General features: G+C 46.7%; 1 protein-coding gene across 1 annotated transcript in view; it reads right to left on the bottom strand.

Moving 5' to 3' along the window:
• Positions 1–13,644, bottom strand: part of LOC124018336 (dedicator of cytokinesis protein 1-like) — a 338,789-nt gene that overhangs the window by 82,285 nt on the left and 242,860 nt on the right.

Raw genomic sequence — 13,644 nt, 5'->3', positions numbered from 1 at the left:
GTTCTGTTAATGAGGAAGAACAGATGAGACAGACAGACGAGGAGGGAACGGCTAACAAACCTGTGATTGTTCATTCATCTCCTCTCTTCTCTCTCTCCCCCTCTCATCTCCTCTCCCTCTCCTCTTTCCTCCCTCTCTCCTCTCCTCCCCCCCTCTCTCAATCTCCTCTTTTCTCCCTCTCTCCTCCTCTCTCCCTCCCTCTCCTCCCCCTCTCTCTCTCCCCCCTTTTATCTCCTCTCCTCTCTCCCTCTCCTCTTTTCTCCCTCTCTCCTCTCCTCCTCTCTCCCTCCCTCTCTCTCTCCCCCTTTCTCGCTCTCTCTCCTCCCTCTCTCTCTCCCCTTTCATCTCCTCTCCTCTATCCCTCTCCTCTTTTCTCCCTCTCTCCTCTCCTCCCCCTTTCATCTCCTCTCCTCTCTTCCTCTCCTCTTTTCTCCCTCTCTCCTCCTCTCTCTCTCCCCCTTTCTCTCTCCCCCTTTCTCCCTCTCCTCTTTTCTACCTCTCTCCCCCTTTCTTTCCTATCCTCCCCCTCTCTCCCTCTCCTCAGCCTCTCCTATCGAACCGGACAGGACACGGCCAACTGTGACACGTGTCGGAACAGCGCATGCATAATTTACAGGTAAGTGGTGCGTGTGTGTGTGTGTGTGTGTGTGTGTGTGTGTGTGTGTGTGTGTGTGTGTGTGTGTGTGTGTGTGTGTGTGTGTGTGTGTGTGTGTGTGTGTGTGTGTGTGTGTGTGTGTGTGTGTGTGTGTGTGTGTGTGTGTGTGTGTGTGTGTGTGTGTGTGTGTGTGTGTGTGTGTGTGTGTGTGTGTGTGTGTGTGTGTGTGTGTGTGTGTGTGTGTGTGTGTGTGTGTGTGTGTGTGTGTGTGTGTGTGTGTGTGTGTGTGTGTGTGTGTGTGTGTGTGTGTGTGTGTGTGTGTGTGTGTGTGTGTGTGTGTGTGTGTGTGTGTGTGTGTGTGTGGTAAAGGCCCAATGCAGACAAACATGCTTTTTCTGTGTTTTATAGATATTTCAACACTTTGAGGTTGGAATAATCCTGAGAAAATGTGTAAACGATGATCACTTCCTGATACTGTAAAAGCTGTTTGAAAAGACCACCTGAAATGTCCATCTGAGTTTTGGCCTGCCTGGTGACATTAGTTAATAGACCAATCAGAGAGAGTTCTAAAACCTCTCTGCCAATAACAGCTAGTTTTCCGTTGTCTCCTCCCCACTCAGACCACACCCAGACAGTCCCAGCTAGATTCTTGATTGAGAAATGTCTCTTTGCTAAGAAGCTATTTTTATTTATTTTTGACCATTTTAATGGAAAACAATCCCAGTAAGCGACTTCATTGTTACCCAGAAATGATTTGATAAAGAGATAAAACCAGCTGGACCTTTAAAGATCACTGGCGAGTCTGTTGGTAGTCTATTGTTTACCCAGCATCCCCGGGGGCCTACAGGTCTGTTGTTTACCCAGCATCCCCGGGGGTCTACAGGTCTGTTGGTAGTCTGTTGTTTACCCAGCATCCCTGGGGGTCTACATGTCTGTTGGTAGTCTGTTGTTTACCCAGCATCCCCGGGGGTCTGTTGGTAGTCTGTTGTTTACCCAGCATCCCCGGGGGTCTACATGTCTGTTGTTTACTCAGCATCCCCAGGGGTCTACAGGTCTGTTGGTAGTCTGTTGTTTACCCAGCATCCCCGGGGGTCTACAGGTCTGTTGGTAGTCTGTTGTTTACCCAGCATCCCCGGGGGTCTGTTGGTAGTCTGTTGTTTACCCAGCATCCCCGGGGGTCTACATGTCTGTTGTTTACTCAGCATCCCCAGGGGTCTACAGGTCTGTTGGTAGTCTGTTGTTTACCCAGCATCCCCGGGGGTCTACAGGTCTGTTGTTTATCCAGCATCCCCGGGGGTCTACAAGACAGGCACTGAACCACTCAAGAGGAGACAGGGAAGGGTGACTGTCCCCACACAGACGTGGTGACTGTCCCCACACACACTTGGTGACTGTCCCCTTTAAAACTCAGACTACACAGTCTCAAGTAGGCTTTAAATCAGACTACACAGTCTGAAGTAGGCTTTAAATCAGACTACACCATCTCAAGTAGGCTTTAAATCAGACTACACCCTCTCCATCTAGTGGATCAGACTCTGGTCAGATATAAAGAGGTCTTTCCAGGAAGGACTACATTCTATTCACTTTGATGTGTGTCTGAGAAAGGTATTGCAGTCAACTGTAATGTGAACTGTCTAACAGTAAGACCAGACTAAATGACAGGACTTGGAGGGAGACATCAGGAGTTAAACAGAGACTCTACATCCTGATTATAACGTGATAGGAGAACAGAGGAAACTGCCCAGTCATGGTTTTATTAAGAGAGGGCTAAATGACAGGACTGGAGGATGACATCAGGGGTTAAACAGAGACTCTACATCCTGATTATAACGTGATAGGAGAACAGAGGAAACTGCCCAGTCATGGTTTTATTAAGAGAGGGCTAAATGACAGGACTGGAGGATGACATCAGGGGTTAAACAGAGACTCTACATCCTGATTATAACATGATAGGAGAACAGAGGAAACTGCCCAGTCATGGTTTTATTGAGAGAGGGGGGGGGCAGCAGTAAGGACAGTCCATTATATAGCTTGGGGACAATACTGAGAGGAGAGTAGAGCAGAGGGTTGGGTCAAGGAGAGAGCAAGGACAAGGGCTGGGGTGAGAGGAGAAGCCTGGGGACAGGGCTGTGATTTAGGCACAAGATTAGTCATAAATTAGTCGGCCACTTCTGCTGAAGCCATGTGACCTCCTGCCAGCCCCTGGGAGAGAGAGCGACTTGGTAGGTTAGCTAAGCTGAATCTAGGTTAGCTAGCCTAGTGTCTACTGTAGAGACCACAACACACAGTATAGTATCAAACCAGCTCCTCTAGTCTAGTGTCTACTGTAGAGACCACAACACACAGTATAGTATCATACCAGCTCTAGTCTAGTGTCTACTGTAGAGACCACAACACACAGTATAGTATCATACCAGCTCTAGTCTAGTGTCTACTGTAGAGACCACAACACACAGTATAGTATCATACCAGCTCCTCTAGTCTAGTGTCTACTGTAGAGACCACAACACACAGTATAGTATCATACCAGCTCCTCTAGTCTAGTGTCTACTGTAGAGACCACAACACACAGTATAGTATCATACCAGCTCCTCTAGTCTAGTGTCTACTGTAGAGACCACAACACACAGTATAGTATCATACCAGCTCCTCTAGTCTAGTGTCTACTGTAGAGACCACAACACACAGTATAGTATCATACCAGCTCCTCTAGTCTAGTGTCTACTGTAGAGACCACAACACACAGTATAGTATCATACCAGCTCCTCTAGTCTAGTGTCTACTGTAGAGACCACAACACACAGTATAGTATCATACCAGCTCCTCTAGTCTAGTGTCTACTGTAGAGACCACAACACACAGTATAGTATCATACCAGCTCCTCTAGTCTAGTGTCTACTGTAGAGACCACAACACACAGTATAGTATCATACCAGCTCCTCTAGTCTAGTGTCTACTGTAGAGACCACAACACACAGTATAGTATCATACCAGCTCCTCTAGTCTAGTGTCTACTGTAGAGACCACAACACACAGTATAGTATCATACCAGCTCCTCTAGTCTAGTGTCTACTGTAGAGACCACAACACACAGTATAGTATCATACCAGCTCCTCTAGTCTAGTGTCTACTGTAGAGACCACAACACACAGTATAGTATCATACCAGCTCTCTAGTCTAGTGTCTACTGTAGAGACCACAACACACAGTATAGTATCATACCAGCTCCTCTAGTCTAGTGTCTACTGTAGAGACCACAACACACAGTATAGTATCATACCAGCTCCTCTAGTCTAGTGTCTACTGTAGAGACCACAACACACAGTATAGTATCATACCAGCTCCTCTAGTCTAGTGTCTACTGTAGAGACCACAACACACAGTATAGTATCATACCAGCTCCTCTAGTCTAGTGTCTACTGTAGAGACCACAACACACAGTATAGTATCATACCAGCTCTAGTCTAGTGTCTACTGTAGAGACCACAACACACAGTATAGTATCATACCAGCTCCTCTAGTCTAGTGTCTACTGTAGAGACCACAACACACAGTATAGTATCATACCAGCTCCTCTAGTCTAGTGTCTACTGTAGAGACCACAACACACAGTATAGTATCAAACCAGCTCCTCTAGTCTAGTGTCTACTGTAGAGACCACAACACACAGTATAGTATCATACCAGCTCCTCTAGTCTAGTGTCTACTGTAGAAACCACAACACACAGTATAGTATCATACCAGCTCTAGTCTAGTGTCTACTGTAGAGACCACAACACACAGTATAGTATCATACCAGCTCCTCTAGTCTAGTGTCTACTGTAGAGACCACAACACACAGTATAGTATCATACCAGCTCCTCTAGTCTAGTGTCTACTGTAGAGACCACAACACACAGTATAGTATCATACCAGCTCCTCTAGTCTAGTGTCTACTGTAGAGACCACAACACACAGTATAGTATCATACCAGCTCCTCTAGTCTAGTGTCTACTGTAGAGACCACAACACACAGTATAGTATCATACCAGCTCCTCTAGTCTAGTGTCTACTGTAGAGACCACAACACACAGTATAGTATCATACCAGCTCTAGTCTAGTGTCTACTGTAGAGACCACAACACACAGTATAGTATCATACCAGCTCCTCTAGTCTAGTGTCTACTGTAGAGACCACAACACACAGTATAGTATCATACCAGCTCCTCTAGTCTAGTGTCTACTGTAGAGACCACAACACACAGTATAGTATCATACCAGCTCTAGTCTAGTGTCTACTGTAGAGACCACAACACACAGTATAGTATCATACCAGCTCCTCTAGTCTAGTGTCTACTGTAGAGACCACAACACACAGTATAGTATCATACCAGCTCCTCTAGTCTAGTGTCTACTGTAGAGACCACAACACACAGTATAGTATCATACCAGCTCCTCTAGTCTAGTGTCTACTGTAGAGACCACAACACACAGTATAGTATCATACCAGCTCTAGTCTAGTGTCTACTGTAGAGACCACAACACACAGTATAGTATCATACCAGCTCCTCTAGTCTAGTGTCTACTGTAGAGACCACAACACACAGTATAGTATCATACCAGCTCCTCTAGTCTAGTGTCTACTGTAGAGACCACAACACACAGTATAGTATCATACCCGCTCTAGTCTAGTGTCTACTGTAGAGACCACAACACACAGTATAGTATCATACCAGCTCCTCTAGTCTAGTGTCTACTGTAGAGACCACAACACACAGTATAGTATCATACCAGCTCTAGTCTAGTGTCTACTGTAGAGACCACAACACACAGTATAGTATCATACCAGCTCCTCTAGTCTAGTGTCTACTGTAGAGACCACAACACACAGTATAGTATCATACCAGCTCCTCTAGTCTAGTGTCTACTGTAGAGACCACAACACACAGTATAGTATCATACCAGCTCCTCTAGTCTAGTGTCTACTGTAGAGACCACAACACACAGTATAGTATCATACCAGCTCCTCTAGTCTAGTGTCTACTGTAGAGACCACAACACACAGTATAGTATCATACCAGCTCCTCTAGTCTAGTGTCTACTGTAGAGACCACAACACACAGTATAGTATCATACCAGCTCCTCTAGTCTAGTGTCTACTGTAGAGACCACAACACACAGTATAGTATCATACCAGCTCCTCTAGTCTAGTGTCTACTGTAGAGACCACAACACACAGTATAGTATCATACCAGCTCCTCTAGTCTAGTGTCTACTGTAGAGACCACAACACACAGTATAGTATCATACCAGCTCCTCTAGTCTAGTGTCTACTGTAGAGACCACAACACACAGTATAGTATCATACCAGCTCCTCTAGTCTAGTGTCTACTGTAGAGACCACAACACACAGTATAGTATCATACCAGCTCCTCTAGTCTAGTGTCTACTGTAGAGACCACAACACACAGTATAGTATCATACCAGCTCCTCTAGTCTAGTGTCTACTGTAGAGACCACAACACACAGTATAGTATCATACCAGCTCCTCTAGTCTAGTGTCTACTGTAGAGACCACAACACACAGTATAGTATCATACCAGCTCCTCTAGTCTAGTGTCTACTGTAGAGACCACAACACACAGTATAGTATCATACCAGCTCCTCTAGTCTAGTGTCTACTGTAGAGACCACAACACACAGTATAGTATCATACCAGCTCCTCTAGTCTAGTGTCTACTGTAGAGACCACAACACACAGTATAGTATCATACCAGCTCCTCTAGTCTAGTGTCTACTGTAGAGACCACAACACACAGTATAGTATCATACCAGCTCCTCTAGTCTAGTGTCTACTGTAGAGACCACAACACACAGTATAGTATCATACCAGCTCCTCTAGTCTAGTGTCTACTGTAGAGACCACAACACACAGTATAGTATCATACCAGCTCTCATCTGGAAGAGAGAAGGCATTGACCCCACTACACAGGGCTCATCTGGAAAAGAGAAAGCATTGACCCCACTACACAGGGCTCATCTGGAAGAGAGAAGGCATTGACCCCACTACACAGCGCTCATCTGGAAAAGAGAAAGCATTGACCCCACTACACAGGGCTCATCTGGAAGAGAGAAAGCATTGACCCCACTACACAGGGCTCATCTGGAAGAGAGAAGGCATTGACCCCACTACACAGGGCTCATCTGGAAGAGAGAAAGCATTGACCCCACTACACAGGGCTCATCTGGAAGAGAGAAGGAATTGACCCCACTACACAGGGCTCATCTGGAAAAGAGAAGGCATTGACCCCACTACACAGGGCTCATCTGGAAGAGAGAAAGCATTGACCCCACTACACAGGGCTCATCTGGAAGAGAGAAAGCATTGACCCCACTACACAGGGCTCATCTGGAAGAGAGAAGGCATTAACCCCACTACACAGGGCTCATCTGGAAGAGAGAAAGCATTGACCCCACTACACAGGGCTCATCTGGAAGAGAGAAAGCATTGACCCCACTACACAGGGCTCATCTGGAAGAGAGAAAGCATTGACCCCACTACACAGGGCTCATCTGGAAGAGAGAAAGAATTGACCCCACTACACAGGGCTCATCTGGAAGAGAGAAAGCATTGACCCCACTACACAGGGCTCATCTGGAAGAGAGAAAGCATTGACCCCACTACACAGGGCTCATCTGGAAGAGAGAAAGCATTGACCCCACTACACAGGGCTCATCTGGAAGAGAGAAAGCATTGACCCCACTACACAGGGCTCATCTGGAAGAGAGAAGGCATTGACCCCACTACACAGGGCTCATCTGGAAGAGAGAAAGCATTGACCCCACTACACAGGGCTCATCTGGAAGAGAGAAAGCATTGACCCCACTACACAGGGCTCATCTGGAAGAGAGAAAGCATTGACCCCACTACACAGGGCTCATCTGGAAGAGAGAAAGCATTGACCCCACTACACAGGGCTCATCTGGAAGAGAGAAAGCATTGACCCCACTACACAGGGCTCATCTGGAAGAGAGAAGGCATTGACCCCACTACACAGGGCTCATCTGGAAGAGAGAAAGCATTGACCCCACTACACAGGGCTCATCTGGAAGAGAGAAAGCATTGACCCCACTACACAGGGCTCATCTGGAAGAGAGAAAGCATTGACCCCCTGTCAAAATAAAGGTTACAAAATGAATCCGGATATAACGCACTACTTTAGACCAGAGCCATTTCGAACCCATTTGGGCCAGTCAGGGTTCACTACTTTAGACCAGAACCACATTGGGTCCCATTTGGACGAGTCAGGGTTCACTACTTTAGACCAGAACCATATCGGACCCATTTGGGCCAGTCAGGGTTCACTACTTTAGACCAGAACCATATCGGACCCATTTGGGCCAGTCAGGGTTCACTACTTTAGACCAGAACCATATCGGACCCATTTGGGCCAGTCATGGTGCATTCAGAGGATGGGAACATTGACAATGAAACCTAGCAGTCCCCCACTGACACGGATAAGGGATTAAAACACAATCTAATTAAAATAGATCTCCATGAAAACCATCTCCCTGGGATATATAGGAGCTGTGCCGTGGATCGTGAGTGTTTCTGTATGTCTGGGTAACGTGAGTGTTTCTGTATGTCTGGGTAACGTGAGTGTTTCTGTATGTCTGGGTAACGTGAGTGTTTCTGTATGTCTGGGTAACGTGAGTGTTTCTGTATGTCTGGGTAACGTGAGTGTTTCTGTATGTCTGGGTAACGTGAGTGTTTCTGTATGTCTGGGTAACGTGAGTGTTTCTGTATGTCTGGGTAACGTGAGTGTTTCTGTATGTCTGGGTAACGTGAGTGTTTCTGTATGTCTGGGTAACGTGAGTGTTTCTGTATGTCTGGGTAACGTGAGTGTTTCTGTATGTCTGGGTAACGTGAGTGTTTCTGTATGTCTGGGTAACGTGAGTGTTTCTGTATGTCTGGGTAACGTGAGTGTTTCTGTATGTCTGGGTAACGTGAGTGTTTCTGTATGTCTGGGTAACGTGAGTGTTTCTGTATGTCTGGGTAACGTGAGTGTTTCTGTATGTCTGGGTAACGTGAGTGTTTCTGTATGTCTGGGTAACGTGAGTGTTTCTGTATGTCTGGGTAACGTGAGTGTTTCTGTATGTCTGGGTAACGTGAGTGTTTCTGTATGTCTGGGTAACGTGAGTGTTTCTGTATGTCTGGGTAACGTGAGTGTTTCTGTATGTCTGGGTAACGTGAGTGTTTCTGTATGTCTGGGTAACGTGAGTGTTTCTGTATGTCTGGGTAACGTGAGTGTTTCTGTATGTCTGGGTAACGTGAGTGTTTCTGTATGTCTGGGTAACGTGAGTGTTTCTGTATGTCTGGGTAACGTGAGTGTTTCTGTATGTCTGGGTAACGTGAGTGTTTCTGTATGTCTGGGTAACGTGAGTGTTTCTGTATGTCTGGGTAACGTGAGTGTTTCTGTATGTCTGGGTTACGTGAGTGTTTCTGTATGTCTGGGTAACGTGAGTGTTTCTGTATGTCTGGGTAACGTGAGTGTTTCTGTATGTCTGGGTAACGTGAGTGTTTCTGTATGTCTGGGTAACGTGAGTGTTTCTGTATGTCTGGGTAACGTGAGTGTTTCTGTATGTCTGGGTAACGCCCACACCTCATCATAGTCACATTAGAATCGACTAGCCCCCGTGATATGCAACTTTTCAGGGAAGTCAGGAACCAATATACACAGTCAGTTAGGAAAGCTAAGGCTAGCTTTTTTCAAACAGAAATTTGCATCCTGTAGCACTAATTCCAAAATGTTTTGGGACACTGTAAAGTCCATGGAGAATAAGACCACCTCCTCCCAGCTGCCCACTGCACTGAGGCTAGGTAACACTGTAAAGTCCATGGAGAATAGGAGCACCGCCTCCCAGCTGCCCACTGCACTGAGGCTAGGTAACACTGTAAAGTCCATGGAGAATAAGAGCACCACCTCCCAGCTGCCCACTGCACTGAGGCTAGGTAACACTGTAAAGTCCATGGAGAATAAGAGCACCACCTCCCAGCTGCCCACTGCACTGAGGCTAGGTAACACTGTAAAGTCCATGGAGAATAAGAGCACCTCCTCTCAGCTGCCCACTGCACTGAGGCTAGGTAACACTGTAAAGTCCATGGAGAATAGGAGCACCACCTCCCAGCTGCCCACTACACTGAGGCTAGGAAACACTGTAAAGTCCATGGAGAATAAGAGCACCTCCTCTCAGCTGCCCACTGCACTGAGGCTAGGTAACACTGTAAAGTCCATGGAGAATAGGAGCACCACCTCCCAGCTGCCCACTACACTGAGGCTAGGAAACACTGTAAAGTCCATGGAGAATAAGAGCACCTCCTCTCAGCTGCCCACTGCACTGAGGCTAGGAAACACTGTAAAGTCCATGGAGAATAAGACCACCTCCTCCCAGCTGCCCACTGCTCTGAGGCTAGGACACTGTAAAGTCCATGGAGAATAAGACCACCTCCTCCCAGCTGCCCACTGCACTGAGGCTAGGACACTGTAAAGTCCATGGAGAATAAGACCACCTCCTCCCAGCTGCTCACTGCTCTGAGGCTAGGACACTGTAAAGTCCATGGAGAATAAGACCACCTCCTCCCAGCTGCCCACTGCACTGAGGCTAGGACACTGTAAAGTCCATGGAGAATAAGAGCACCTCCTCCCAGCTGCTCACTGCTCTGAGGCTAGGACACTGTAAAGTCCATGGAGAATAAGACCACCTCCTCCCAGCTGCTCACTGCTCTGAGGCTAGGACACTGTAAAGTCCATGGAGAATAAGACCACCTCCTCCCAGCTGCTCACTGCTCTGAGGCTAGGACACTGTAAAGTCCATGGAGAATAAGAGCACCTCCTCCCAGCTGCTCACTGCTCTGAGGCTAGGACACTGTAAAGTCCATGGAGAATAAGAGCACCTCCTCCCAGCTGCTCACTGCTCTGAGGCTAGGACACTGTAAAGTCCATGGAGAATAAGACCACCTCCTCCCAGCTGCTCACTGCTCTGAGGCTAGGAAACATTGTAAAGTCCATGGAGAATAAGAGCACCTCCTCCCAGCTGCTCACTGCTCTGAGGCTAGGAAACATTGTAAAGTCCATGGAGAATAAGAGCACCTCCTCCCAGCTGCTCACTGCTCTGAGGCTAGGACACTGTAAAGTCCATGGAGAATATGACCACCTCCTCCCAGCTGCTCACTGCTCTGAGGCTAGGAAACATTGTAAAGTCCATGGAGAATAAGAGCACCTCCTCCCAGCTGCTCACTGCTCTGAGGCTAGGTAACACTGTAAAGTCCATGGAGAATAAGAGCACCTCCTCGCAGCTGCCCACTATACTGAGGCTAGGAAACACCGTCACCACTGATAAATCTACGATAATCGATCATTTCAATAAGCATTTTTCTACAGCTGGCCATGCTTTCCACCTGGCTAACCCCGGCCAACAGCTATGCACCCCCTGCAGCAACTAGCCCAAGCCTCCATCATTTCTCCTTCACCCAAATCCAGACAGCTGATGTTCTGCAAAATTCTGACCCCTACAAATCAGCCGGGCTAGACAATCTGGACCCTTTCTTTCTAAAACTATCCACAAAAATGGTTGCAACCTCTCTTTCGTATCGTCTGAGATCCCCAAAGATTGGAAACCTGCCGCGGTCATCCCCTTCTTCAAACGGGGTGACACTCTAGACCCAAACTGTTATAGACCTAAATCAATCCTGCCCTGCCCTGCCCTGCCTCTAGACCCAAACTGTTACAACTTCGTGAAGCCATTGAAGAGGAGTGGGACAACAACATTCCACGGGCCACAATCAACAGCCTGATCAACTCTATGTGAAGGAGATGTGTCACGCTGCATGAGGCAAATGGTCACAACAGATACTGACTGGTGTTCTGATCCACACCCCCACATATTGTTTTTTTGAAAGGTGTCTGTGACCAAATGTATTCCCAGTCATGTGAAATCCATAGATTAGGACCTCGTTTATGGATTTAAATTCACTGATTTCCTTACATGAACTGTAAAACTCTTTGAACTGATTGGACGTTGAGTCTATTTCTTTGTTCAGTGTAGTTCTAATGACTCTTCCTGCCAGGAACACAAGGCCATACATCACGTTAATGAACTTCACCGCGGAGCCAACCCTTCTCTGTACCCTCACAAACGGCACCATCGACCCTCGATGCAGTGCACTACTTTTTGACCAGGGCCCATAGAGGTGAAGTGCACTGTGAAGGCTGGTGCCATTTGGGACACACAAGGACCACCATCATCACATACACCAGGAACAAAAGCAATCATTTACTATCCCTGACTAGACAAAACATTAAGAACACCTGCTCTTTCAATAACAGACTGACCAGGTGAAAGATATGAACCCTTATTGATGTCACTTGTTAAATCCACTTCAATCAGTGTAGATGAAGGGGAGGAGACATGCATATGAAGGGGAGGAGACATGCAGGTGAAGGGGAGGAGACATGTAGATGAAGGGGAGGAGACATGTAGGTGAAGGGGAGGAGACATGTAGATGAAGGGGAGGAGACATGTAGATGAAGGGGAGGAGACAGGTTAAAGAAGGATTTCTAAGCTGTGAGACAATTGAGACATGGATTGTGTATGTGTGCCATTCAGAGGGTGACTGGGCAAGACATAATATTTAAGGGCCTTTGAACGAGGTATGCTAGTAGGTGCCAAGCGCACCGGTTTGAGTCAAGAACTGCAATGTTGCTGGGTTCACACAACAGTTTCCCGTGTGTATCAAGAATGGTCCACCAGCACGAAAGAGATTGAGGGAGCGCGAGAGAGATTGAGGGAGCGAGAGAGAGAGATTGAGGGAGCGAGAGAGAGAGATTGAGGGAGCGCGAGAGAGAGATTGAGGGAGCGCGAGAGAGCGATTGAGGGAGAGAGAGCGATTGAGGGAGAGAGAGCAATAGAGCGAGCGAGAGAGATTGAGGGAGAGAGCGAGAAAGCGAAAGAGAGAAAAAGAGAGCGATAGAGACTGAGGGATTGAGAGAGAGAGAGAGAGAGAGAGAGAATGTTAAAATGGCACACAAAGACCGAGGATGGCATGAAAGAGGATTTGAAAATCATTTAATGTATTTTAAGACCAGCCGTTTTAAACCAGTGTATCTTGGTCGTCCGGAAATCCTGTAATCTCATGTGTTTTCACTCTGCGTTGATATCAGCTCTGGTTGGGAGAACAGACTAGTTACTACAGACTGAAACCCTGTAATATGTGTTTTCACTCTGCGTTGATATCAGCTCTGGTTGGGAGAACAGACTAGTTACTACAGACTGAAACCCTGTAATATGTGTTTTCACTCTGCGTTGATATCAGCTCTGGTTGGGAGAACAGACTAGTTACTACAGACTGAAACCCTGTAATATGTGTTTTCACTCTGCGTTGATATCAGCTCTGGTTGGGAGAACAGACTAGTTACTACAGACTGAAACCCTGTAATATGTGTTTTCACTCTGCGTTGATATCAGCTCTGGTTGGGAGAACAGACTAGTTACTACAGACTGAAACCCTGTAATATGTGTTTTCACTCTGCCTTGATATCAGCTCTGGTTGGGAGAACAGACTAGTTACTACAGACTGAAACCCTGTAATATGTGTTTTCACTCTGCGTTGATATCAGCTCTGGTTGGGAGAACAGACTAGTTACTACAGACTGAAACCCTGTAATATGTGTTTTCACTCTGCGTTGATATCAGCTCTGGTTGGGAGAACAGACTAGTTACTACAGACTGAAACCCTGTAATATGTGTTTTCACTCTGCGTTGATATCAGCTCTGGTTGGGAGAACAGACTAGTTACTACAGACTGAAACCCTGTAATATGTGTTTTCACTCTGCGTTGATATCAGCTCTGGTTGGGAGAACAGACTAGTTACTACAGACTGAAACCCTGTAATATGTGTTTTCACTCTGCGTTGATATCAGCTCTGGTTGGGAGAACAGACTAGTTACTACAGACTGAAACCCTGTAATATGTGTTTTCACTCTGCGTTGATATCAGCTCTGGTTGGGAG

Source organism: Oncorhynchus gorbuscha, unplaced genomic scaffold (assembly GCF_021184085.1).
Source record: "Oncorhynchus gorbuscha isolate QuinsamMale2020 ecotype Even-year unplaced genomic scaffold, OgorEven_v1.0 Un_scaffold_480, whole genome shotgun sequence".
Classification (NCBI taxonomy): Eukaryota; Metazoa; Chordata; class Actinopteri; order Salmoniformes; family Salmonidae; genus Oncorhynchus; species Oncorhynchus gorbuscha.
Note: the sequence above shows the minus strand (reverse complement) of the source record. Positions and strands in the feature narration are given on the sequence as shown.